This window comes from Patella vulgata, chromosome 1 (assembly GCF_932274485.2).
Source record: "Patella vulgata chromosome 1, xgPatVulg1.2, whole genome shotgun sequence".
Taxonomy (NCBI): domain Eukaryota; kingdom Metazoa; phylum Mollusca; class Gastropoda; family Patellidae; genus Patella; species Patella vulgata.
In genome coordinates, this window is record NC_065879.2 from 39,481,615 (window position 1) to 39,496,544 (window position 14,930).

At 36.2% G+C, this 14,930-nt stretch overlaps 1 protein-coding gene and 1 long non-coding RNA gene across 5 annotated transcripts in view; one reads left to right on the forward strand and one right to left on the reverse strand.

Moving 5' to 3' along the window:
- LOC126813061 (receptor for retinol uptake STRA6) overlaps nt 1-13,890 on the reverse strand; it is a 39,900-nt gene extending 26,010 nt beyond the window's left edge. For 2 of the 4 annotated variants that reach the window (XM_056102525.1, XM_056102533.1), the window contains exon 1: nt 9,468-9,661. The gene's annotated coding sequence lies outside the window, so the exon portion shown is untranslated. Of the gene's footprint in view, nt 1-2,647; nt 2,762-9,467; nt 9,662-13,762 lie in introns of those variants that run through there. The other 2 variants (XM_056102529.1, XM_056102528.1) reach the window with 2 other exon arrangements.
- Nucleotides 10,526-12,660, forward strand: LOC126813253 (uncharacterized). The gene is made up of 4 exons (XR_007676607.1): nt 10,526-10,621; nt 11,215-11,360; nt 11,505-11,608; nt 12,524-12,660. It is a non-coding gene; the product is annotated as an uncharacterized LOC126813253 (long non-coding RNA).
- Nucleotides 13,891-14,930: the final 1,040 nt, after the last annotated feature.

The window sequence follows — 14,930 nt, forward strand, 5'->3', positions numbered from 1 at the left end:
TAAATCCACACCTTGTATATCAAAGTTAACAAAATATATTACATCCTGATGAGTATATAAGAACAGAAAACCACTACTCTACTGCCTGCATGATTCCAACAACGAAATTAATAACCTTATCTTTACAACAGTTCAATCATATTTCAATTTGTTCCCCAATTTCCCATAGTGAATAAAATATATGTCTTAAAAATATATATATATATATATTACAATCTATAAAATCAGCCACTGCCAGTTTATGAAATATATGCTAGACCTATCCTACATAATGAGTCAAAATAGTCTCACTTTGATAAGATAATATTTGCACAATCTCTCATGTTTAGCCGTTGCTTAGCTGTTATCTTAAAGCTGGATTCCTTGCAAGTATATGTCAATAACCAACCTATGTTACAGGCGCATTAGATCGGATTTTGAAAACGCTGGATCTGCTCAGAATTCTAAAAGAAAAGTCTAATCAGACAGAAATCGTTGGAAAAAAAATATCGGGAAATATTCATTACTTAAAAAGTAATATAGCTTAAGAAAATGTTAAAATAAATCTTTTATTTTAGTAAGTTTTCCTTGCCTATAAAAGTATTCAATCAATAGAAGACAGGACTTTAGCCTTTTGATTACTAAATCATAACTGATAAAAACACACCAGTAGAGTCAGATACATTATGCTCATTCTACATTATTTCATTTACCAAGTTGTAATATTTCTTAAATAAGAAAAAGTATAGATTGAAAATCAATCAAAGAAAAATAATACTCAAAAAGAAAACATTTTAAATAGTATCTTTGTAAGTTCAAATCAGTTAAGTGATATCAATGATGATCCACCAACATCACCATTTAATGGGGTTTTTTTTTACATTGTGATTACCGCGTGATATATTCTAACCTTGGCTTGCGTCAAAAAAGCACCGGGGTCAGGGACTAAGTGAGAGGGGCGCAATGACGAGCTTTGGTTCATGGTTTTGAGTTTTTGCGCCCCCTCGAGTTTTGCACCCCTTGCAAATAGCTAAAAATCACACGACCCCAATGCGGTTTTCAACACTATAATCATAATCATAATGCTGTCAAAGAGGCTGGACAAGAGAGGTCGAGTAAATAGCCAGAGAGAGTTTTTCCAATAAGTTCATAGAAAATAGGTATGATGATTATTATATCTCAGTGACACAGATTATTACGGTGGCTGATAAGGGAAATGAAAAATAATATCATTATTTTTTTTTTATATTCACCCAAGTCAATTTTAATACAATTTGTTTTTTTTTTTATAATTTTCACCCAAGTCAATTTTAATTTCCACCCAAGTCATTTGTAATATAATTTGTTTTTTTTTTATAATTTCCACCCAAGTCAATTTTAATATAATTTGTTTTTTAAATTATCACCCAAGTCAATTTTAAAATAATTTGTTTTTTTTATAATATTCACCCAATTCAATTTTAATTTTCACCCGAGTCAATTTTAATGTAATTCGTTTTTTTTTTTATAATTTTCACTCAAGTCATTTTTAATTCTTTTTTTTAAATATCTGAAAGTTACTAATCAAAACAACACTCGAGATTATATACCAAGGACTCGTCAAGAAATAGTAGCCAGTCCATCAGAAGCTAGAAACGGGTCAGAGGTCAACACAACTACCAATGTCATCATCCCAACAGCAAGTGAACAAATTGGATGTGTCCTAAATTCTGTCGGGCCAAATACAATTAAGACAACAATCTTTGTTAGACGTCGGTCTGTTTCCAGTCACTTCCACTCCAAAATCTACCGTAAACAATAATGCCAAAAACTAGGCGTATTATTACAACGCTTTGATCTAGTAAATATCATATATGAACCAACTAACTTTACAACTCATCCAGGAACACGCATAGATCTGTTTATTACAAATAAAGGGTATCTTATTTCTAAATATACAGTATTCCATCCAATATGTAGTACTTATTCGTTAATAACTGTAGAAATTAACTTTAACACCTATAAACAATTATCATATAAACGCAAAATCAGAAATTATAAACAGGCAAATTTTGAAGCCTTATATGATTCTCTTAAACAAATAGAATGGTCAACAACAGTTTTTAATAGTAAGGATATAAAGAAATTATATAATGATTTCAAAAATGTCCTTGACGAAAACACATTAATATTCATTCCTTACTGAAGTAGTCACAATTAGGCCCAATTATAAACTTTTTATGAACAACTGCATCCGTCTAAAAATTCGACAAAGAAACCGAGCCCATAAGCGTGCCAAAAAGTCAAATAAGCCAAACCACTGGTTAAAGTTCCGTAAAATTAGAAATGAGGTAATTTCACTCATACGTCAAGCGAAAGATGATTTTAAATCTAAAATCACTAATGAAATAAATAATCATAAAGTTACATCAAATCAGTGGTGGAAATTAGTAAAATCAGTTGTGAAAATGGATAAGGTAAACAGTTATAATCAAACCCCTATTAACCCCAATGACAAAATTTATTCTCATCCATTTGATAAGGCGACAGTATTAAATTCATACTTTACATCTGTTTCAAAACTAGATACCTCGCATGAATTACCCCCTCCGATGCACGTTCTGATATCACAATGAATGATTTTATCGTAACTGAACAAGAGGTTAAAGATCAATTAAAAATACTCAACTCTTCAAAACCACCAGGACCAGATGAAATCAGTCCATTAATTCTAAAAAGAAACATATCTCCGGCCATTGTAATTCCATTAACTCGTATATGCAACCTGTGTCTTACAACTAAACAACTTTCAGACATATGGAAAACTTCACATGTCACAGCCGCCTTTAAAGGGAAGGGTGATCTACAATTTTTAGAAAATTATCGCCCCATTTCATTAACGTGCACAATTTGTATATTTTTGAAAAAAAAAATTATCCTAAAACACCTGTACAACTTTATTTAAAAATATGATTTATTATCTAAACATCAGTCAGGATTTGAAAAAAAAAATGATTCAACAATAAACCAACTTTTTGAAATATATAATATAACCATGAGTAATCTAGATAAAGGGAAAGAGCTTAGCTTTGTATTCTGTGATATTTCAAAAGCATTTGATAAAGTCTATGGGAATTATATATAAGCTGCGAAAGTATGATATTAGTTTAAATTTATGTGATTGGATATACAATTATTTAACAGATCGTAAACAATGTGTTGTCCTTGAAGGCTTTCTATCACCTTATTTGTCAGTTAAATCCGGGGTTCCCCAGGTATCAATACTCGGTCCTTTTCTATTCTTCATCTACATAAATGATATTTCAGACAATCTAAATAACAATGTACGATTATTTGCTGACGATACGTCCCTATTTGAATTATAAATGATAACCCATTTGAACCTGCTAATTCAATCAATAGTGATCAGAAGCTAATATCAAGGTGGGCAAATAAATGGCAAATAAAATTTAATCCAAATAAAACTAAAAACTTAATATTCACATGTAAAAAAAACCTAATCATCCTAATCTTATGTTTGAAAATAAAATTATTGATAAAGTTACCCCAAACTGCCACCTGGGAATTACTTTTCATCTAAACGGAACATGGGCAGAACATATTTCTAAAATTCACAAAATAAGCTTGCATACTACGCCAATTAAAATTCAAATTAAATAGATCTACTTTATGTACGATATTTACGTCATTTATACGTCCTCTTATGGAGTATGGGGATTGTAGTAGTACTAAAGATTCATAATTACTTGAGAATATCTAACTAGAAGCAGGAAGAATCATAACTGGCCTACGCCGAAATTCCCACAGAAAATATGTTTATGACGAATTAGGGTGGGAACCACTGTTCAAACGCCATCAAAAGCATAAACTCGTCTATTTTTTTTTTATAAAATCATTAATTGCTATAGTCCCCAGTATTTGTCCGATATTCTAATGAAAATACAACCCGAAACAAATTATTACAATCTTAGAAACCACATTATGAAAATACAACAATGTAAAACATCTTCTTATCTAAAAAGTTTTTCCCAAACACAATAAAACTATGGAATAGCCTTCCTGTACACGTGCAGTTATCGCCGTTTCTAAGTACTTTTAAGTCCAGTCTCCTGAGTCAGTATCCTATACATAAAAAACCTAGTTCCTTTCATTATGGAAACCGTAAGGAAAATATCATTCACTGCCAACTAAGAAATAAATCTAGTAATCTCAACAATCACCTTTTCCACCACTACCTATCTGAATCAAAAATATGTCCAAAATGTAATTCTTCGGATTAAGATAACTACGACTTCTTCTTCTCTTGTCCATCTTATTCAACTATCAGAATCGAACTATTAAATTTATTAAAGGTATTCACAGAAACTATTATTCTAGATCTAATTCTAAATGACTCTACAAATCTTTCGAACACCTCTAATATTTTGATTTTTGAAGCAGTCCATAATTTTATAAAAAGTACCAAAAGGTTTTGATTCGTTTTTACATATTGTATAATTTCAAATAATTGCATCAACTATATTTCGTATATATCATTTCCACATGAAACTGTATATATTGTATATATGTTCGGTTTTACAAATTATTATATTTCATCTTATTTTTATGTATATGTTTATATTTATCGTTTATTATTTTCTGTATCCCTGGGAAAGAACTTATATAGGCTTTGCCTGTTGTTCAATCCGTTTCAACTAAACTATAATCATAATGCTTAACCAGTGTCAAACATATACCGTGGGTCCGATGTGCTACAAATCGACTCGAGCATGTTCCATACAGCCCTATATTACTCGGCAGCACTGGGAGTTATCGCCCCCACCCCCATCCCCCGCCGTACACTGACACATATAGATATTGCTTTTTGTGGAGTCTTGTTCCTCAATCAAAATCATGGGTCACCACGCCCCTGCAGTGGCGGCGCCAGCCGTCGGTGATTGGAGGGGCAAAGTTGGGACAAAGTCCAAGGTTAAGGGGGCAAAGGCACGAGCTTCAACTAGGGGTAGGGGGCCTTCCCCAGAAATTTTGAAAAACAGGTTGCCGGAAATGCAGCCTGGCAGTATTTCAGGCACTGATCGATGAGGTAAAGTGTCAAACGAACGGACTTGCGAATCACGACGAAGCCCACTCAAAAGCGTCAAAGCAGGGAGTCCTCCCCCAGAAAATTTTGAAAAATAGACTGCCGGAAATGCTGTCTTACAGTATTCTGTCAGGCACCGATCGTCGAGATAAAATCTGCCCAGATACCGTTCGTCGCCTGATCACTAGTTTATATCCGAGAACAAAATGTCAAAATGAAATGAAATGAAATGGAGTTTAACGTCCTACTGTTCTGCTCCTAACCTGGGCTAATGAAGACGGGCATACGCCATACAGTGTGCTATGAGGGAAATTTTGCCCGGACAGCGGCACTACGGCCTACTCTTATATCGAATTCCAACTGCCAAGAGATCTTTTACGTGCACGCCAATGTGTACACGGGACCTCGGTTTTTCGTCCCATCCGAACGACTAGACAGCTTTCCTTGTCAGGCCCTCCGTCCTGCATCACTGACAAGGGGAAACCACGCCGGAAAATCTGGATGAACTTTCTCGACCAGTGCAGGGATCGAACACCCGACCTCCAGGCTAGCGAGCTAGCGTCTTACCCACTTAGCCACGTGATCCCCGAACAAAATGTCAAAGTCAAACGAACGGACTTGCGAACCTCAACGAATTCCCCTTGTGAGCGCCAAACTAGCGAGTCCATTGGGGACCTCGCCAAGAACATTTTGAAAAATAGACTGTCGGAAATGCTCTGCAACATCCAAGTTTATGACTGAGTGGGGATGTGGGATTTATTCACCGTAGAAGGTATTGATTACCGAAACGTATCACAAATACTTTTTTTTATTTTCTAAAATTATTAGGGGGGGGGGGGGCAAACAGAGGGCAGACCAGATTAATGGGGGTAGGGGGGCGCCGCCACTGCGCCCCTGACGGCGGTATATATAACTTTATTAAAATATTGTACAAAAAGTTTATGCAAGCCCTTTAAATATTTTAAATAATCTCTTTGTAAGTCCAAATCATTTAAGTGACATAAATGATGATCCGCCAACGTTACCATTTAATGATTTTTTTTTACATCGTGATTACGGCGTGATATAACATTTTCTTGCGTCAAAAAAGCACCGGGATATGATCGCTCCAATAACTTTTATCTTAAAATATTGTACAAAAAGTTTATGCAAGCCTGTAACAAAACTTTTTAAAGTAGCCCGTCGTCATTTTCATGTTTGGGACAAATTATTCATGGCTTAATCAACGCTAAAATGTGCTCATATTGATTATTGAACAAAATCTCTGCGGTAGATACCCTCCCAGCTTGCATTCAATCGAATTAAAAAGCGACCCAGCTAAATTATTTAGTTAAGACTCATAAGTAGCAAAACGGCCTAAAAACTAAAACAGCCAAACTTTTAATGAAAACGGCCTTAAACTAAAACCGCCCAAAAATATCAAAACGGCCATAAAATATCAAAACTGTCAATGAAATATTTGTTATTTATTATGAAACTACATAAATTTTGACCCAATGTTTGAGCGTTTTGACAGAAGTAACGATATCCCGTTTATATTGTCTGCAGAGCATGCAGCAGGTTGTGATTGATATTTCTTTTCAATTCACCATATTGTTTTGTAAATACTCAACTAATTGCGGAATGATTTTCCTTTCGGTGATTCAACCATATGATAGTTTGCAAGGAATTTAACATCCTTCAAATGACAGTCAGCTGTTTTAATTCTTTCGCAGATCTGTACAGCTACAATCTGATTTGATAAGTAATGAGAGAGAGAGAGAAATGGGGTTTAACGTCCACTCGACACAAACTAGGTCATTTCGGGACTAACATACGGTTTAATTTTATTTACATAATTCGCTTGCGCGTAGGGGTCTTTAGCAGTGGGAGGAAACCGGAGGACCCGGAGAAAACCCACGAGGTTGGACAGGCGACCCTACTCCTTGTCACGTACAACCGGGGATTCGAAACCACGCCAGTCGACTCAATGACAGACTTTATGATACAGCGCGCGCACGCTAACCACTCAGCCATCCAACCCCCCGATAAGTAATGAAAAATGAAATGAAATGAAATGAAATGGGGTTTAACGTCCTACTGTTTTACTCCTATACTGGGCTAATGAAGACGGGCATACGCCATACAGTGTGCTATGAGGAAAATTTTGCCCGGGCAGCGGAACTATCGCCTACTCTTATATCGAATTCCAACTGCCAAGGGATCTTTTACGTGCATTCCAATGTTTACACGGGGCCTCGGTTTTTCGTCTCATCCGAAGGACTAGACAGTTGTCCTTGTCAGGCCCAGGGGAAACCACGTCGGAAAATCGGGATGAACTTTCTCGGCCAATGCAGGGATCGAACACCCGACCTCCAGGACAGCGAGCCAACGCCTCAACAATATGCCAGTTGGCGGTGTAAAAAGTAAAGTGCATAGGCTATTCTTCGATGTTAGTAAGGGATTCGACTGTGTTTCGCACAAGTGCCTCATTTATTATAATCGGAAAGGGCTAAATTTACGAGCGTACTTCTAAATTACTTTAAAAACCCACCATCAGTCTCCTGATTTATGACATTTCTTTTGAATTTCACGTTAAAATATGAATATTATGGACATTCCTAATAAAAATACGGGGCATTTGGGGACAGTCAACTGGTACAACTTTTCGTTTTTATTTTTGGGCGGTGTCGCCAAGAACATAATAAAGAAAAGTGAATTTTTTTAACATTTTTCCTCAATTCTTCAGTCTTCAGCCATCTTGCGAGGCAACTCATCGCGTTTACGAGAACCAATTCGAATACCAACTCGAGTACAAAACGAGATAGGTAATCGAAACCGATTTGTTTTCTCGTAAAGAAACTACGCAAATGAAATAGGCTGCCAATCTGTTCGAAATGAAGACTTTAAAAATCAATCAGTAATTCGTGAAAACAACGAAACATGTATAAAACAACTACTATTACCAACTCAAGAAAACAAAACCTATTTATTATTAATGGAACAGATAGTAGACGGCATGGCTTCTATTAGGGGTTTAAGCAGTACTTGTAATGGACTGTCAATATTAATTATATCGTTACTAAAGTTATTAAATGTATACATGTATATTGTTTCGGAAGGTCCCTACAAATTATATATAAAGCATATGCATTACCCATATTCGATTAATGGTTACATAATCTTGAACAACTGAACTAATGGGGACAGTACTGTACTTACAATCTACACTTTCTATAAAAGATAGAAATACCCCCACACAGCAGCTTTGTCTCAACTGCAGCTTATCCGAAAGGAACACTTGGATGTGGAGCAACTTTGCAATAGGGATCTAGGATCCCGGAAGAAATCTAATCTCTAGATTTTTTCCTCTTATGAACCCATTGTTTGCATCCAAATTTGAGAAAAAATCTGTTAAAGCCTATATCTTCTATCGCGTTCACGCGATTTTCGTAAAGGGGAAAAAATTCAAGAACAGAAAGCCGCGGATGACACAAATACTTCAAATATGAAGACGATCCATTAAAAAAATGAAATTAAATGGGGTTTAATATCCTACTGTTCTGCCCCGACTTGGCTAAAGAAAATGTCCATACGTCATACAATGTGCTATGACGGAAATTTTGCCCGGACAGCGGCGCTACAGTCTACTCTTATTTTGAAATCCAACCGCCAAGAGCGCCTTTCCATCCCACTCCCACCCGAGATCGAACACGGGACCTCCGCTAGCAAACATCATACTCTGCACTATTCAACTTTCTCGGCCAACCCCGGGATCGAACACGGGGCCTCCAGGTTAGCTAGCAAACGTCTTATTCACTGATAGAGCCACCATTGCCCCCGTATCCAGTATCACGCTCACAATATTTTCCGAATAGGATGCATCCGCTCATGGCCATAATGCTACCATCCAAATTTGAAAAACATTCGTTACAAAGTACAGCCTCTATCGTGTTCACAAGGTTTTCGGCGTGGGGGGGGGGGCTCCGGAAGCTCACACGAAATTTTAAAAAAATCTAAAGAAACTTACAGCCTCTATCGCTTTCATAAGGTTTTCGGCAATGTGGAATAACTCCGGAACGAAAAGAAAGTCGTAGAACGCTGAACATCGATAGAGTTCGTCCTCTCATGACCACAGTGATCTACACCAAATTTGAACAGAATCCGTCGAAACTATAGCCTTTATGGCGTTCACAAGGTTTTCGGGGAGGGGGCATAACTCCTGAACGAAAAGTCCGCTTATGACCACGCCACAAGACTTGACACCAAATTTGAAACGAATCCGTTGAAAGTTCTTGTCTCCATCACGTTCACAAGGCAATTGTTGGCGGACCGACAGACAGGGTGACGATAAACGATGTCCACACTGAAATGTGGGCGTATAAAAATCCCTTTTCTATAAAAAAAAAACCAACTGTTATTAATTTACCTGAACTTAAAATCACCTCATCCCACTTCACGAATCTTTAAAGCACAATTAAGTAATGAAGATGTTTTACATACTAAACATTCCTACTCCGGAAAATGGTCATCTTAAATAATTCATACTGAACTGGGTCACAAGACTAGCTTATACTGCCATAAATTCACCATGCACAGAACGGTATATCAGAGGATATACACTGCTTGTGTAATTGTCCAAATTTGCTAATGCCAGGCTACAAACTATTAATAAACTACTAAATATTGTCTTCACTGATTTACAAACCCAACTGTGGTAGCTGTACGCAGTAAATAAATAAGCACATTTAAAGAATTTTTCTATTTTTATAAAAACCTCGAATAACCACTGTGAAATACTAGTCGGGTCTTAATTATAGTAGTGTCAACTGTGATAGCTGTACGCAGTAAATAGATAAGCACGTTTAAAGAATGTTTCCATTTATATACTAGTAGAGGCATCGAATAACCACTGTGAAATCCTAGTTGGGCTTTAATTGTAGTAATTATAGTAGTGTCAGTTATGATATAGAGCAGCAATTATACTGTCTAAGTTTCTATGCAGCTATAACGTCTTCAAATTTTGCATCATCCAAGTGTATCGCATTGAAAGTGGCACAATAAAAGAAATCTACTAACTTGCATGACTACCTAGAAAATATCAGTTATCATGTATGTGAAGTTTGTATTTTGTATTATTAAAAGTACAAGTATGCAGTTTTAATATTTGATTAAGAAAACCAGATATAGTTTTATTTGTTTTTTAAAGTAAAGGATTTTTTTTTCGTATTCTACAAAAGGTAGCCAAATGACGTTAATATACGTCCATTGAGGTAGTCTATCAACAGAATGCCCGTCAAAGCAATACCATTAAAACCTTTCGAAAGTGCCTTGCGAAAAAACTGTTAAAGGTCAAGTTCTTGTGAACGTTGTATTTGCTTGCCCCAACGCCTGGCGTTCAGACAAACAGTCACACCGTTCACATAAACATGCCTTTTATGAGCATGCATTAAGAGTCACGTGCCCACTTTCAAAGACGACCTAAGACGCCATTGTACGTATTTTGATGTAAGAAATTAAATACATCTCTGAATCACTAATCAGTGTACATTGGTGAATTTCAGCATAGACACTTTGTTAACGGTAAGTTTTGCAATATAAAATTTAGTTTTATTTTCCTCTTTGAGTTTTTTAATCTACAGTAAACCATTTCAACCGTTACCGTCTCTTGGGTCTTGGCGTCTCAAAGAGTAAGACATCTGTAACTGAAGGCAATTTTTCTTTAGTTATGTATTTTATTGTATGAATACAGGAAAGCGAACATTTTTAAGTGTGTTAGAACAAGTGGGCCTAATTTCAAAACATCCTTAAAGAAACGGGGAAGCTGTAGGTAGGCTATAACCTATATAAGGATGGCCACATAGTCATCTCCCTTCTAGAACTTCTAGTTTTACGACACGCGAGTTCTTTTTCGAACACCACGTGTTCAGAAGAGGAACACCTCGCGTTCAGAAGAAGAACACAAACTGTTTGTTGTTTCAACTTTTTAGTTTACCCCCCCCCCCCTCAACAAACACACACACGTTATTTGCAGTCATCAGTAATGAGTATTTAGTATTGATGCATTTGGTCATTTTTTAGCGGTAGAGTCCTACTATTACAGTATTATGTTTAGCCTGTTCCCGTACGTAACTAACGTACGAAAATTAAATGGTAGCTGGCTTTTTTTTTCGCAGGTAGCGTGTCTCTGATGTTCAGAATGGCCTGTTCCATCACCGCCCATGAAGAAGATTAACACTGAAGAATTTTGTAAGGGGTAGATGAAAAGAAACAACACAATTTCCGAATCCGGTGCGCTTTAAGCTTCTACTAAATAAAACTGGTAAAGTATTTCTGTACATCAGTGTTTCTATGCCTGCAGAAAATTTCGTTTACAGCTCTTTTAGTTCAATGTACTGATTCAATGACACTTTGAATTCATTTTTTAAAAAGTATTTACAGTTATATTTCGAATCACGTTTTTCAGATGTAAGGTGATTGGCGGGCCTTTTTGTCATCAACTTTATTGAGAGCGAAACTCAAAACGATGCGTTGAAAAAAGAATCCATTGGCATTGTACAAGTAACTGGTGTAAGTTTAGTTTAATTCTTGATGTACTGACAAAATTCATTTTCCGTACAGTATTTTCAAATTACTGTTTGACCAGCAATCCGGAACGGATATTAACATTGCGTTGCGGTACAAACTAAGAAATATGGGGCCTTGACAGTCCAGGGAACTTCTGGCTTAGTCAGTATTAAAATACTCGGACAAAACAAGGTAAAAGAAAAAAATAGAACATTTTAAAAAAATAGAAACTCGTTTGTTTAAGAATGTTTATCCAAGAAATAAGACCTTAATACAAAGTTTTCAGGTTTTTTTTTAACTTAATAATAAAAAATAAATTTATTATATTTTTGTATAGCGGGAGGTCTTCTGGCAGCGCGGATGGAGATCGTGGTCAATGGCTCCCTTTGCTCCCCCCACCCTCCAACCTCTCTAAATAGAAGTAGTATCAGAACCGCATTGATTTTCATCTAAGTTGCGTTTCATCAATAATTAATCTGGTCTAAACCACGCGAAAATCATTGTCGCAACGTACCTCATACAAAATATTACCAATGGCCAGTGTTCACTGTGTGCGACAGCTACACGGAGCTGGGCACACTACTGGTTGTGCCATGTCGTTCTAAAGTGCACAGCTTCATTTGGTTGTCGATGTTGCTGTTGCTCTGGGTGGATCCGGGCCTGTAGCCACGGGGGGCTATCCCCCCCCCCCTCAAAAAAAAAATCGAATTAGTCCCCCCCCCCCAATATTTTGCCAACAATAATGATTTCTTAGGAGCGTTCTTAGGCGGCCACATCCTCAGTCCCTTCAAAAAAATCCGTAGCCCCACAAAATTTTAAGAGCTGGCTACGGGCGCGGTGGATACCTGCCTTAACTGTCAGCCACAGAGCAGTGTATGTTGTTTTTTTTATTTAGACTTTCGTTTTTCCTAATTTCAGGAATATGACAGTTCAGAAATTGAGAGAGGTCACTCATTTATAAGGGGGAACAGCTACATTTACAAGTACCTAGACTAATAACGGAAAATACCTTCTGTGGGATTTTTATTTGCGATGATAACATGTAAAATAAACTGTTTGGGGGCAATTGGAGGACACGGGGGGGGGGGGGGATATTGTTGAATAAAACCTTTTTTTTCTCTTTTTTGCCCAGATAATATTTTGTAAGATATAGAAATCGACTATTTTTCTTGCGTTAATTATGGTTTTATATAACAGTAATTAATCCAGTAGAATGAAACTGAACACTTAGTGTTAGTAAACCGCAAATGGACGCGTTATAGTGTTCAAAATCTGTTTCATTTTTGTGTTTATTGCGGAACGAGTCCAGTGCTCGGATTTGAACACTCAATTACTTGGTTTAAGAACATTATGTGTTCTTTGCTGAGCGCCAGGCGTATAAATCTGTTCGGATCTGAACGCTTGGTATTACTTTGTTAAGAATATTATGTGTTCTGTGCTGAACGGCAGACGTATCAATCTATTCGGATTTGAACGTTTAGTATTACTTTGTTAAGAACATTATGTGTTCAGTGCTGAACGGCAGACGTACACATCTGTTAGGATTTGAACCTTTAGTATTGCATTGTAAAGAACATTATGTGTTCTGTGTTGAATGCCAGACGTATAAATCTGAATACCCATCCAGTTGGACGCTTTCAAAATCTGTTTCATTTTACCGTTCTGTAAAGGCGTCCGTGGCCGTCCGTGGGTTTAGAGTACATGTCACGTTATATACTAGTTATACGAGATAAACTTGTAGCAGAGTTCACTTAAAATATATCAACCAGTATTGCAAAAACGTAAAAAAAAATAAAAAAAAATAACTGGATGTCCTATCTGCACATGTACTTACATCCCTGGTTGAAATGAATACACTGCAATTGTAATGTATGGAACATACAATCTCCTTAATGTACATGACCCACCTAATATTTACTTAAGAATAAAGAAAAACTTAAAACATGAACCATATCCCCGCCTAAGCAGCCTGAACGAATGTATTAGAAGCCCTGAACATTTTTTTGTTAAATAAAAAATACAAACATGAATGTGAATGCAAACGAAATAATACTCTATATTCAGAAAGTGAAACACACATGGCTGTCAATTACCGTTTATTTAAATACAGTATATATAACAGAATGTCGGAGGTAAAAAGGGTTATTTTTATCTTACCTGTTGCGATATAGTTATTTGCTTGACCCACTTCGAATTATCCTGTTGATAAAATTGACATTTGGCCAGCAAAAGGATATAGTATCTACTCTTAATTAAACACAGTGTATATGTTTGGGGATTCTTAAATTCTGTCTCAAATATCCATCATGTTGGAAGCAGACGTTAAACACAAATCAGCCAACAGTACAGGCTTAGCTGGACACTCGGCAAACCTCGGCAGATTTCATTAATCTGCATCTAGCCTCGGCTATATGACGATAAGTGATATGTACCTACGCCTATACAATTGCGACGCGGCAACGGTTTACTTAATAGGAAAATTTGCCGCTTTTAAAAAGAAGTTATCAAAATTGCGTCGTTCGAAGCGTGTGTAGAATTTTCAGTGCAAAGTTTTCCTTGTTTGAAGAAAATCGGATAAACTTGAAAGAAAAACAGCTTCAGACTTCAAAATATTTGTATGATAAAACTATCTCAAAGGCGTTGGTAATCCGGGAACTTGAAAGTAGTTCCAATGGCGTACTTCGTCATACAGCCGAGGCTAGATGTAGGGTACTGAAATCTGCTGAGGTTTGCCGAGTGTTGGCTGGAATGTCCTGTATTTACGCTTAATAATCTCCGGCCACTAGATCTGTAACCCGTTTATCTCCCATTATCACGTTTGATAAGGTCGAGCGTGTTAATTAATGATAAATAGAAGACAATGCGCTTGTTAAAGGGATAATGCGATGTTACACCTGTCATGGTTGGCTAGGTTTATCAAATAACAGTTTGTCTAGACTATTATGTACAGCCATGGGCTTTATAATACAAATTTTAGGGGTGTTCCCACTTAGCCGGCAGGCTTTGATGTCAAATTTTGCCGCTAATCCAGAGCTAATCCTAGAACAATGGTGTTATAAACTATAGTCCATATCTTTTTTAAGACTAAAACTGTATTGATTTTAACAAATTTAACTTTTATTAAATAACATTAAATAGCTTACACATATAAAAATATATTGATTTTAACAAATTTAATATTTATTAAATAACATTAAATGGTTTACACATATAAAAATGCATTACAATTTACACTAACTTTTATTAAATAGCATTATATAATTTATAAATAAATGCCTTACAACATAACAATAATTTAACAGCCCCACTAAATAGGAAATATTTG